This window comes from Stenella coeruleoalba (assembly GCF_951394435.1).
Source record: "Stenella coeruleoalba genome assembly, chromosome: 3".
Lineage (NCBI taxonomy): Eukaryota > Metazoa > Chordata > Mammalia > Artiodactyla > Delphinidae > Stenella > Stenella coeruleoalba.
In genome coordinates, this window is record NC_137148.1 from 67,460,328 (window position 1) to 67,473,669 (window position 13,342).

General features: G+C 32.3%; 1 long non-coding RNA gene across 1 annotated transcript in view; it reads right to left on the reverse strand.

Annotated features, from left to right (window-relative positions):
* Window positions 1-9,829, reverse strand: part of LOC307185096 — a 145,307-nt gene extending 135,478 nt beyond the window's left edge. Inside the window, exon 1 of the long non-coding RNA XR_013827881.1 lies at window positions 9,694-9,829. This is a non-coding gene — a long non-coding RNA (uncharacterized lncRNA). The remainder of the gene's footprint in view (window positions 1-9,693) is intronic.
* Window positions 9,830-13,342: the final 3,513 nt, after the last annotated feature.

Consider the following 13,342-nt stretch of genomic DNA (forward strand, 5'->3'; position numbering starts at 1 on the left):
GGAATAAATCCTTTTTCATATGATGTATAATTATTTTCATAAAATTTTTGAATGGGGTTTGATAATATTTGTTTCAGGATTTTTGCATCTATGCTCATGAGAGACATTGTTTTGTAGTTTTCTTTCCTTATAATGTTTTGTCTGTTTTTTGTACTAGGCCTCATAGAATGAGTTAAGAAGTACTCCTTCTGCTTTTACCCTTTGAAAGAGAATGCAGAGAATTGCTATAATTTCTTCCTTAAAAGTTTGGGAGAATTTGCCAGTGAATCCATCTGGGCCTGGTGCTTTCTGATTTGGAAAATTATTAATTCAATTAATTTAACAGATTTAGGCTGTGCAAATTTTCTATTTCTTCCTATGTGAATTTGGTAGATTGTTTCTTTTGAGGAAGTGGTCCATTTCATCTAACGTACCAAATTATAGGGATAGAGTTGTTCAAAGTATTTATTATACTTTTAACATCTATGGGATCTGTAGTGATGTACCTTCTTTTATTTCTGCTATTAGTAAGTTGTGTTTTCTCTTTTTTCTTAGCTTTGCTAGAATTTTATTGATCTTTTCAAAGAGCCAACTTTTGGTTTCATTGATTTTCTCATTGATTTCCTATTTTCAATTTTATTGATTTTTGCTCTATTTCTTATTATTTTTCTTCTTTCTTTCACTTTGGATTTAATTTGCTCTTCTTTTATTTTTTTTTCCTAAGGTGGAAGTTTAGATGATTAATTTTAGATCTTTATTTGTCTCCAATATATGCACTCAATGCTATAAATTTCTAAGTACAATGTTGACTGCACCCCACAAATTTTGGTAAGTTGTGCTTTTATTTTCATTTAGCTAAAATATCTTTTAAATTCTCTTTAGATTTTTTTTTTCTTTGACTCTGTGTTATTTAGAGGTTTGTCATCTAATCCCTATGTATTGGGGGATTTCTTAGTTATCTTTCTGTTGTTGACTTCTACTTTAATTTCATTGTGATCTGAAAGCAGACACTGTATGATTTATTGCTAAGGTATGTTTTATGGACCAGAATGTGGTCTACCTTGGTGCATATTCCTGTGACCTTGAGAAGAACCCACCCCTTTATTATTATGTAATGCCCCTCTTAATCTCGGATAACTTTGCTTTGAATTTTGCTCTAAAATTCATATAGCTACTCCTTTGATTAGTGTTAGCATGGTGTCTCTTCCTCTATCCATTTACTTTTAATCTATATGTGTCCTTAGATTTAAAACAGGTCTTACAGACAACATATATTTGGTTATTGTTTTCCAAATCACTCAGAAGTTCAAGTGATTATTTATATATCTGGATTAATACCTACCATATTTGTTACTGTTTTCTAATTGTTGCTCTTGTTCTTTGTTCCTACCTTTGTCTTATACATTTTCTGCTCTTTTTTTTTTTTTTGGCTGTGTTGGGTCTTTGTTGCTGAGTGTAGTCTTTCTTTTTAGTTGTGGCGAGCGGGACTACTCTTTGTTGCGATGCGCAGGCTCCTCATTGTGGTAGATCCTCTTGTTGTGGAGCATGGGCTCTAGGCACAAGGGCTTCAGTAGTTGTAGCACATGGGCTCAGTAGTTGTGGCTCATGGGCTCTACAGCTCAGGCTCAGTAGTTGTGGCACACAGATCCAGTTGTTCCATGGCATGTGGAATCTTCCCACACAAGGGTTCAAACCCATGTCCCCTGCATTGGCAGGTAGATTCTTAACCACTGCACCAACAGGGAAGCCCTGCCTTTCTGGCTTTAATTGAATGTTTTATATGATTCTATTTTCTCCCTTATCTTAGTATATCAGTTAGACTTTTTTTTAACTTTTTTTAGTTGTTGCCCTACAGTTATATACATTTACAACTTATCCAAGCCATCTTTCATATAACACTATGCCGCTTTGTACGCAGTGTGAGCACTTCATAAGAACCAAATGATTCTAATTCTTCTCTCCCATCCCTTGTCATTGTTGTTATATATTTCACTTATATATAATCATTCATAAGCATACATAATCAACTACATTGTTGCTATTATTATTTTGAACAAACTGTTACCTGTTAGGTAAATTAAGAATAAGAAAAATATAAGTTTTTATTTTACTTTCACTTATTCTTTCTTTATCATGCTTCCTTTCTTTATGTTAATCCAAGTCTGACCTATATTATTTTCCTCCTCTCTAAAGAACTTCTTTTAATATTTCTTGCAAAGCTATCCTACTAGCAACAAATTCCTTCAATTTTTTTTTTTAACCTGAGAAAGTCTTTATATCTTGTTCACTTTTGAAGCAAAATTTCACAGGGTACACAATTTGAGGTTGGTGATTTTTTTCTTCTCTCATCTATTTTATCCATTAGAGCCCTTAGCATATTAATCATAGTTGTTAAAATCCCTATCTGATAATTCCAACATTCCTGCCATGTCTAATTATGATACTTGCTCTATCTTTTGAAACTGTTCTTTGCCTTTAGTATACCTTGTAATTTTTTCTTGACAGTCAGATATGATGTACTGAGCCAAGGAACTACTATAAATAGGTCTTTAGTAATGTGGTGCAGGGGGAAAGGGAAGCATTTCATAGTCCTATAATTAGGTTTCAGTCTTTTAGTCAGTCTATGCCTACAGACTGCAAAATTTACAAGTGTGTCTTAGTTTTTTTCTCCTCCTTTATAGGTGGTACTGAATCGCTAGAGTGGGATGGAATTGGATATTTCTCCTCTTCTAGCTGATTTAGTCCAATAATACCCCAGCAAGTTAGTTTCTGGTTAACTAGTTTTTCCTGAGGTTATTTCTTGTTAAGAAGAACTGAGTTCTCTGGTTTATTTCAAAATTATCCAATTCCCTCCCCACCCTAATATTTATTGTGAGAATCTGGTCAAGCTCCTGGTGGTAAAATTCACAAAAGCATGCCCTCTCCCCTCCCATGACTGGGTCCCCCTGGAGTTTTTAAATCTCAGAGTTGTCCACACTGAGACTCCAGTGTGGCTCAGCTGATTATAGTTCAGGTTTCCCGCTGGGCACTGTTCCTACAGATGTTTCTACTACAGTATGTTGTCACTCTCTGTAACCACTTGTCTTTTTCACCAATACTGGGAGTCAGTGGCTTGCCCTGTGACCTCACTACTCTTAAGGATCTAAGAAGAGTTGTTCATTTTTCAGTTTGTTTAACAATTTTACTTGTTAGGAGGGAGTGATTACTTCCAAGCTCCTTACACACTGAACTGGAAACCTCTTCCCCTTATTTAGTTTCTTAAAGCGGGTGCCAAAGTCAGAGTCACTTATTTGAAATATTTCTTTCTTTCTAATTAATATACATCCTTAGTGTTATATGTTGCAATCTAAGTACTGCTTTAGCTACATCCCACAAGTTTCAAATGATTTGAATCCTCTTAAATTGTTTTATAGCCCAGAATATGTTCTATCTTGGAACATGTTCTGTGTGCTCTGAGAAGAATATACATTCTGCTGTTGTTGAGTGCAGTGTTCTAGAAATGTCAATTAGATCAAAGTATTTAAGTTTTACTCAATTTCTCTCTAACGTCACTGATGTCCTGTCAACTCTTTCTATCAATTATAGAGATAGGGGTTGAAATTCCTGGCTCTAATGTGGAATTCTCTATTTCTCTTTATGGATCTATCAGATCTTGCTATATGTATATTGTAAGTGTGATATGATATGCAAAAAAGGTTCAGCATCCTCTGCCATCCTGATGAATTAACCCATTTATCATCAAAAAATCATTCTCTTTATCTGTGATATTCTTTCCTTGAAAATTATTTTGCCTGATATTAATACAGCCACTCTGACTTGTCATCAGCATCATCATGGTGTATTTTTTGCTTTATTCTTATTTTATTTGTGTATTTATATTTAAAGTTTACATAAAATAGGCAGCATATAGTTGGGTCTTGGTTTTATATACAATCTGTTAATTGCTTCTTGAAAATGACATTGTTAGATAATTTACACTTATGAGATTATTTTTATGGTTGGGTTTAAATTTACTATCTTGCTATTTGTTTTCAATTTGTCCCTCCTTTATCTTTTATTCCTGATTTTGTATTAATTATTTTTATGTTTCTATTTTATTTCCTTTATTGGCTTATTGTCTGTAGTAGGCATAAATCTTTTATGACAATGAGCTATGCCCTTGCTTGACATTTGCCCCCTTGAGTAGAGGCAGGACTTGGGAATATGCTATCCCTCCCATGATTATGATACATCATAAGGAACATGTGAAAGAACTGTGCATTTTCTAACTAAGTTCTCATAATCAGTTGACTTTGAGTTAATCAAAATGAACTCCTCCTGGGTAGATCTGATCTGGGTAAGCAGATGGACTCCTTAAATGATGGTCTAGAGGTCAGAGAGATGCTCTCCTGCTGGCTTTGAAACAGCAAGCCGCCATGAGTTCTGTTGCTGTAAAAAATGTTTCTGGAAACAACCACATGTTCTTGAAGGAGGATCTTGGGCCTCAGATGAGAATGTAGTCCCAGATAATATCTTGAATGCAGGCTTGTGGGACCCTGTGCAAAGGAACCAGCTAAAATGTGCCTAAACTCCTAACCCAAGGAAAGTTGATAATTGAGTGAGATAACAAATACATGTTGTTTAAAGCTACTAGATTTGTGGCAATTTGTTATGTGGGAAGAGAAATTTAATACACTGATTTTAACTGTTTTATTTACAGGTCTAATTTAGGGCTTAGAATATGCATTTTTCACTTATCACAGTTTATTATGAAATGATACTTTATCATTTCATGTAGAATGAAAGGACATTATGACAATATATTTTGGATTTCTTCTTTTCTGACCTTGTTCTGTTGTTGTCCGACTTTTTATTTCTCTATAACGTCCACAATACAGATTTATTAGACAGTCAGTTATCATTTAAAGAGCCTTAAATGATAATTTTAATAAAAATCTTTAATAAAAATCTTTATATTTACCCATGAATTTACCATTTCTGGTGCTTGTCATTCATTGGATTTAAACCATTTCCATCTGGTACTATGTTCCTTCTACATAAAGGAATTCTTTAGCATTTCTAGTAGTGCAGTTTGGCTGGTGATATATTTGTTTAGCCTTCATATAACTGAAAAAATCATTTATTTTATCTTCATTTTTGAAATATATTTTTCCTTGGTAAAGAATTCTAGGCAGAGATTTGTTTTTTTACTACTTTAAAGATATTTTCCATTGTGTTTTTGCTTGTATGGTTTCTAAAAAGTGATCTGCTCTCATTCTTATCTTTGTTTCTCTGTATATAGCAAGTCTATTTTCCTCTGGATACATTTACAATTTCCTATCTTTTACTCTTGTGCTTGGGTTTGTTTAGCTTCTTGTGTATGTATGTTTATAGTTTTCACCAAGTTTGAAAAATGCTAGCTGTCATTGCTTCAAATTTGTGTCTGTCTGCCCTCTCTTCTTCTTCTCTCTTTCAGGGTTTCCACTGATATCTGATGTTATCTCCCAGGTCACTGATACTCTGCACTTTTTAAATTTTCTGTATCTCTTTCCCTGCGTTTTATTTTGTATAATATTATTGTTTCATCTTCAGGTTCACTAATCTTTCTTTCTACAATGTCTAATCTTCTCTTAATCCCATCCAGTGTATTTTTCATCTCAGTCATTGTAGTTGCCATTTCTAGAAGTTCAGTTCGGATCTCTTTTTTTATCTTTTATGTCTCTACAGGTCTTTCTTTCCTCTATTTTCTTGAGTATATGGGATACAATTATAATACATCTCTTAACATCCTTATTTTGTAATTCTATAATCTATTACATATGTGGGTCAAATACAGGTGATTAAATATCTTATTACAGATAATATTTTACTGCTTTTTATGCATGCCTGGTAATTTTTTATTGGATGCCCAACATTGTAAATTTTATCTTTTTGAGTATAAGATTTTTTTATTCCTATAAATATTTAGAAATATGCTGAAATAATCCATACTTTTTTTTTTTTCTGTAAAAGAACTTTACCTCTTTTAAGGATAATTAAGCAGAGTAAAATATATTTAAGCGACAATCATTTTGGTGTTATTCCTAAAACTGTCTATTGCTTTACAAAGACAAGACCTAAACTCCTTGAAATTAATTGTTTTGGGCCTTTTGAAGAACCTACGTTTCATTGAAAATGAGTAAATTGTTCACAGTAATAACCATGAGAATTAAGATGCATAGGATGAGATTGACACAGGTATCTTTGATTTTACTCATTGATATTTTAACTTTTTCAGTGGTAAAATCATTTTTGTATATTATCAAGTACAATATCATAGTACTCATTTTAGAAATAAATTAATTTTTACAGTTTATCAAACAACTTTCAACTGCACATCACAGAAAATGCAGCTAAAAATGGGTTAAAAAAGAAGGAAACTTGTTCTTTCATATAAAATAATCTCATAGGTAGTGCGCTTCTAGCATTAGTTATTTCAACAGCTCCATATCATCAATAGCAGATTCTTTCCACCTTTTGTTCTCCATGTGTTGATGATGCTCTTCCTCATAAGCACAGAAACAACAGCTCTCCGCTACTGCACCAATCATGGCAACATCATTTACAAAAAATCCATTTCTGTTTTTCTCCCTCCTCCTACTCCTCCCTATCCCTACGGCATCAATGAAAATCTCATCTCTGGTTGACCCTCAGTCTCTAGAGTTCCTATTATTCTTGTTTACCCTGCTTCTGCTTAAATGTAGTGATCATTATCTGGTTCTCTACTCCTACTACCCTACATTTCTATTTCTCCATCTATCAGACCTTATCCTATCCAAATTTTATCTTTTCCACTCTACACTCTTCAGCTGAATTTCTCTACACACATAAGCATGACATAAAATAGCAACAAAATAGTTCTTTCAAAGTCCTAAGACTTTATGGGGCTGTAAGAAATTAAGTCAAACTTATAGTTCTCTCCTTAGAATTGGGTTGCTTGAAAGAAGACATTTGATAAGCCAAATGTCCAAGTGGCAATTAAAATATTTTGCCGATGACATCACTGAGTCCATAAAGTGTCCTTGGATGACACTAAGACAATTCTTAATCATATGCTATAATGATGCCTGATGGGTCAGATTTGACATTTATATTAATGGTTCAGAGCATTGAAATGTTATTCTTCTTCGCTATGATACAAAATAGATAACACACTTATTTAGAACATATGAAATAAGTGCTTCATACATTTTTTGAAGGGATTAATGAGCTTGATGTTCTCCTACTCTTTTAGTAAAATGAATGAGGAGACCAAAAGAGGAAGTGAAAATTAATGATGTTACTGAGGATAACCTACAAATGTTGCAATGTATAAAATGATTTACACACTCTGATTATTAAGAATTTGGTGATAAATTATTTGTTTGATTTCAATAAGTCATCACACTGGAGCAAGAAACACTTATCTAAATAATATATTCAATACTGGGCACTTAAGTGAAAGTTGAAAAATAAAACTAATTTGGGAGATTACATAAAATTTAACTACATAAGTTAGGATTTGTTATTTATATAAGCCAATTACTGTATATTAAAAATAATAAAATTGCTACAACTTTGTAATGAGATAAACTTGAAATAAATTTTCTATGAAAAATAAATAAATAACCATGAGCATTCAGCAACCTAAAATAGGGACTGCACTTTAGGAGCAATTCAGCTAATAGATATATATGCTCACCTTTATGTTTACTCTTCTTTCAAATGGTTGCTTTTTTGAAAAATTTAGATTTAATGATTGATTTTATTATATTTTGACTTCAATAATTATCCATACACCTATCACAAAGATATTTTAAGATATTTAAACAAAACAAAGACATATTTAAACACTAATTTTAAACTATTTGTACTCCTAGTCAATCATTGAAAATGAAAATGCCAATGTACTTTTAATTTCTCACAATTAACTCTTAGGAAACCATGTGCTTTCCATACACACTATTGTTGCAGTATGTTCTTGTGAAAAAATTCTTCTAAAAAACAAATAACCATCTCTCCAATTTAATTCTTTTGAGAGAAATAGAAAATGACATAATAAATATGTGGGAGGTAAGTGTATAAACAGAGGGCTAGAAAAGGGTGCAGTTTTGAAAAGTCTTAGGAAAGCAGAGTAAAAATAATATTATATAATAGTGAACATTAACTTTATCACATTTACAAATAATATTACTCAATATTGCAATTCATGTTTGTTTTCTTCTGCAGGTAAAGTTGATTTATACCTTTATTTTGATTATACCCATATTTCTACAGAAATCATATACACTGGTATGCTTTACAGAAAATTACACACACAATTCAATAAAAAAGTCATATGTTAAAATGGTGATTATAACACAATAATAAACAAGTTGAAGCATTTAATATAATTTTATGAAATATGAAAAGCAAATTGTTCAAATATATACAATCACAAACATGCACACTTTAAACAATTACATAAAATGAAATAAGATATGTTTTATGTTCAAAAATTTAGAAAAAACTTAAATTTGAGCAACATAAGAAAGTACTGCAAAAGTCAGTGAAATTAAAAAAAATTAAGTTGATGAGATTAAGCAAAAGTTTAGAGATTTTGGGGCATAAAGGTGCAATTTTCAGGTATGATAAAAACAGGTTTTATTTTACTGAAAAAATGTTAATGTTTGAGAAAATTATTAAATATGTAATACTTCTTTACTCTGTATAATTCCATATATTCAATGAAAAAGATGTTTGTAAAAATAATAATTTAGAAACAACCAAATTCCTATTTCAAGTCATATAAGCTTCTCATGGCAAAGTGGCATAATGAATATTAACATTTGTTAAGATTTTTATTGAATATTTATTGGTTACTTGTTATACTTCAGGTATTCTTCCAAACTTTGAATGACACTGGATACAACAATAAATAACCAAATACCTGCTCTCACGGACTTTACTCTCAAAAGAGCAGACAAATATATGAACAAAAGAAAAAACAGATAGTTAAAAGCAGTGTGACAAGTTCTAACTATGCATTCTAAAATGATAATATACGTCACTGTGAAACAATAATGTGTTCATGAACTAATATAATATGAAGTTGAAAGGCAACACAGTCTAGAATTTCTGAGACTACTATTATGTAATATGATATGATACTGAATTTGAATTTCATGATATATGATATTGAATTTCAAGTGATATGAATGGCTTTAGTGTTTATTACATTACTTATAAAGAATTGCTTAAATTCACAGTTGAAAATTGAAAATGTGGAATACATATAAATGTTAAGATTGTAAATGGTATGATAGATTACTGAACATCTTATTTAATTATCATTGTGGGCATTGTAACATTATGAATAAAGCAAATTCTCGTTAAGTAACCTAGCCATGTATATTAACTGGGAATTTGGGAGAAGTATCCTTATGCATGCACTGCTCTATTAACATGTTATGACAGTCTTTTAATTAAATTCAAAGACAACTTGTATTTTTACTATTTAAATCCTAGTATGTGTTTTCTGCTGTTGGCAACACAATGATGTCAAACAATGAAATGCCTTGAGAAGTGTTAAGAGGTGGTAACACTTTATAGTTTGTCAGACTGTAAACACACTTAAACAGCGAGTTCATGGAAGCTGCCCTGTGAGGACAGCAGGGGAGACATTGTCATTCCAGTCCTTGCTTATTAGCTTCACAACACCACCTGCCCTGAACATACCTGCTGAGAATGTTGGGGTCATGGAGGAATCAAAAGGCCACGCTTCTGGTTTCGGTACAGCTTTAGAGGAGATAAAGAACTTGGATGGAAATTTGCTCTGTATATTTTCTCAGCAAAAGAAAAGCAAATCTTCTAAAACCCTGTATAAGAAGTGGAAAAACAAAATAAAAAAGAACATTTAGTCTGCAGCTAAAGTAGGACAAAAGCACAACTTATAGTCATAAGAGTTGAAAATCAGTAAATATATTATGGTTCTTTTCCAAAGAGCTCAACTGGGATAATGGTTCTTCAGTAATGTGTAAGAAATAATAGTACTTATGATTTTTAAAAGCATCATTTAAGGTGGTTAGAAAGCAAGGTTATAACGTTGAATTAAAGAATAAGACAAACAGCAAGCTTTTGAAATCATAAATCTAGGATACAATTTTGAGGAGTGAGGTTGATTTGTTTTGAGTGGGCTATTGGTGAGTATAGGCAAAGCATCCTTAGGAACTGAAACCAAGGCTCATAAGACTTGTTATAAATTTTATATGTTCCAAACCTAGTGGGGTCCAAAGTGAGGAATTTGTTTGCATTCTGTTGCAATACCAATTATATTAACAGATGTTTAAGGATGAATGTTCCAAACCAAAGGCATTTGCTTTATATTTTCAGCATCATTTTTTTCTACCCACATATGTCAAAACAATTCTGAACAGCATGCTTTACAAACTGCTAGTAATTTCTTTAGAGAAATAACTTCAGAAGCAAAAGTAATTAACTAATCAAATAAAGTTTGTATAAAATTAGAACCTATTCAAGTAGAACTAAATTTTTTGTTAAAAGCTAGTAAAGAGGGAGCACAGTTAATTTGTTTAAATTTCTTTCCACAAATATTAATGCTCTTTGTACTAAAATGGCCTATGTATTCTTATCCAGATATTAATAGTTGTCAGACTAGAACTGCTTCTGTGATGGAGAATAAAATTTTCACCTCTTGTATCACGTTTTTCTATAATTTTTAAGTTTACAATTTTTTAAAAAATAAAGAAATAGACTCAGGTATCAGCATGCCATACATGTAGAACCAATGCAAAATTATTACTCGGCATTCCACAAGGCATGTGATTTTCCTCTATTTCCCCACAATGTAAACTAAACTGCCAACGTGCAGGGCCCAGGGAACAGGAGCGCTATTCTGTGGACAACTGTCTTCAGACGTACTTCTTAGTGGAAACTCACTAAAATGGGTCATTCTCTCCACACCCAAATCAGGAGATCCAGATCATGTTAAGCTGCTGAGTCCACATTTTAATGCTTTTAGAGATCTGTCCAACATTTGGAATCCTCTCTTTTCTAAATAGGCTGATTTATAGTCATTGACAATTATCCAGTGAAAAAGTCTTCTAGACCATGTGGTCATCTGTTTCCTATCCATCTCCCCTTTAAGACTCCAGGTACCTCTGGGAATCTTGAGGGAAAATCCTGGAAAAGAAACAGACTCTTGGCAAAAGAAATTGACTGGAATTGGTCTTTGTTGTTGTTAATTAAATTTTATTTTTTATTGAAGTATAGTTGATTTACAATATCACGTTAGTTTCTGGTATACAGCACAGTGATTCAGTTATATATACACACACACACATATGTAAATATTCGTTTTCAGATTCTTTTCCCTTATAGGTTATTATAAAATATTGAGTAGAGTTCACTGTGTTATACAGTAGGTCCTTGTTGGTTACCGATTTTATATATAATAGTATGTATATGTTATCCCCTGCCCTTTCTCCTTTGGTAATCATAAGTTTGTTTTCTATGTCTGTGAGTCTCTTTCTGTTTTGTAAATAAGTTCATTTGTATCTATTTTTAAGATTCCACACTTATACAATATCATATATTTGTCTTTGTCTGGCTTATTTCACTTAGTATGAAAACATCTAGGTCCATTCACGTTGTTGCAAATAGCATTATTTCATCATTTTCATGATTGAGTAATATTTCATTGCCTATATATACCACATCTTCTATATCCATTCATCTGTGACAGACATTTAGGTTGCTTCCATGTTCTGTATTGTATTATAAACATTGGGGTGCATGTATCTTTGCAAATTACAGTTTTGTCCAGATATATGCCCAGGAGTGGGATTGCAGGTTCATATGGCAACTCTATTTTTATTTTTTTAAGGAATCTGCATACTCTTCTCCATAGTGGCTGTACCAATTTATATTCCCACCAACAGTGTAGGAGGGTTCCTTTTTCCCCACACCCTCTCCAACATTTATCATTTGTAGACTTTTTGATGATGGTCATTCTGACCAGAGTGAGGTGATACCTTACTATAGCTTTTATTTGCATTTAAATCCATTGCATTGTTATACACTAACAATTAAAGATCAGAAAGAGAAATTAAGGAAACATTCCCATTTGCCATTGCATCAAAAATAATAAAATACCTAGGATTAAACTACCTAGGATTAAACTAAACTACCTAAATCCTAAAATAGCTAGGATTAAACTACCTGTACTCTAAAAAGTATAAGACGCTGATGAAAGAAACTGAAGACAACACAAACAGATAGAAAGATATAGCGTGCTCTTGGAGTGGAAGAATCAATATCGTTAAAATGACTATACTACCCAAGGCAATCTACAGATTCAATGCAATCCCTATCAAAATACCAATGGCATTTTTCACAGAACTAGAGTTGACCTTTGAATTATCCAAACACCGCACTTGCATAGCAAGGAACTTGGAAGGGAACCTCCACCAACTAAGTCTATAGAGGTGGTCATTTTGAAATACCTATAACAAATTACATGATATAAATGAAATTAATAACTTAAACCTAAAGAGCATTTTATATTTTATTAATTAAATACAGTTTGCACCATGTTAATCCACTGTAGCCAGTGATGCAATCAATGTCATTTATTGAGATATAGAAACAGACCTATATGATTATAATATAGTATTTGTACTACATCATATAGAGGAATAGCTATTTGACTCAAAATATATATTACACAAACAGAATCTAATACAATATATTAGACAAGTAGAAACTCGGGTATTGTATAATTTGATTATCCTTGCAGCCATTCAGGGAACATAAATGGGCATGAAGTCAATAAAGTGAGTAACTTTGAATACCTTGAATACCAATGATGTAAAACCCCAAAGATTTTCACAGTATAATTGAGACTTTTTAAGTGATACCAAAATTTTTGTTACAAGTTACAAAACTAAGAATCTATTTTAAAATGTACTTATAAGAAGTTTATGAGATTTTTGAATTAGTGATAATCAATTTTATTCAATATTATTTTATCTGTGATTATATACTCTAATCTCTATCAATCACCCCATTCTTTCCATTTTTCGTAAGTGCAAAGGTAGCGTATGTAGGAAGTATGGAGAAATTTTATAAAAATAGAATGCTCTTTTTAAGGAATCTTGTTAGCCTTAGGAAGAACTGGTGTGGAGAACAGAAGAAATGCAAAAAGAGTAGCTAACAATCTAGCTCCCAGATATGTATTTTGATGTCTTTTACGTTAAAAATACATTGAATGGGGGCTTCCCTGGTGGCGCAGTGGCTGAGAGTCCGCCTGCCGATGCAGGGAACACGGGTTCGTGCCCCGGTCCGGGAGGATCCCACATGCCACGGA